Consider the following 1088-nt stretch of genomic DNA (forward strand, 5'->3'; position numbering starts at 1 on the left):
GCCATTGGACCTCCTTGTGTGACCTTACATGTACCTGTATATAGTTGAATTGAATATCACCCCTTGAAGATTAAATACAAATGACATGAATTGGCGGGCAAGTACTTTAAGGTGCTTCCTTAAGCCTCATTCTAACATGATGCAGTAAACCACTCAATTTATAATGCTGCAGCAATATTTATTGTAGTGTACATCACACATCTTGGTATATATCACAACAAACACATCAGTGGTCCAGTGTTCCATGCAGCTATTCCTTTTAACCCCCACACCATAGCCCATTGAAAGAGATAGTTGTGACACAAGCACACATGCACGCTGGAAGGTTGATCCATGGCGCTCCAGATAGTTTCCTCCCACATACAATCTCAATGGGAGGAAACGATTTAGATGCTCCCTGAATATGACCTCTGAACGAATGCAACTTCCATTGACATGAATTGGAATTACCTCTACTCTACTAGCTGTGCTCTACACAATTGCTTCTTGCCATGAGTGACAAGTAATATTTGTATTTCAGTGCAGGGGGGTGTTTCACAAAGATCCTAAATAGAACTTAACTCTACGTTGGACTTAAAAAATATGGAGAGCCATTTGTAGACTTAAAATGAAATATATCAAAAAGCAGAAATTAAAGTATTATAGACTTTTCATAAATTCCACATCAACAACATGAAATCTCCTTGATAATAGAAAATATGAATGAATTGAATCAACATTTTATGCCTTTAAAAATAAATTTTACAAAATATTTTCAAAGATGCTAATGGCTTTCCATAATCGTTAAGTCCAACTTAGAGATAAGCTGAACTTAGGATCTTTGTGGAACACCCCCCCCCCCAGGTTTCTTGGTAGCGGTTTACAGCATCATGTATGAACAGAACTTGACTAAGCCTGGAAGCCCATTGCTCACTTATTCCAGGCTTTTAATATATTCTCCTTTGAAGCTCGTCCACATATGACGTGGTAACACACATCAGGGTTGTTTTGTATATCCGCCCACACAATAAACAGAGAATACTTGGCAAATACATCATGAGTGAAACTCTTCAAATTAATTTATTGGCAATGTTCACTAAATACACTGT

Source organism: Strongylocentrotus purpuratus, unplaced genomic scaffold (genome assembly GCF_000002235.5).
Source record: "Strongylocentrotus purpuratus isolate Spur 01 unplaced genomic scaffold, Spur_5.0 spur5_scaffold_4, whole genome shotgun sequence".
Lineage (NCBI taxonomy): Eukaryota > Metazoa > Echinodermata > Echinoidea > Camarodonta > Strongylocentrotidae > Strongylocentrotus > Strongylocentrotus purpuratus.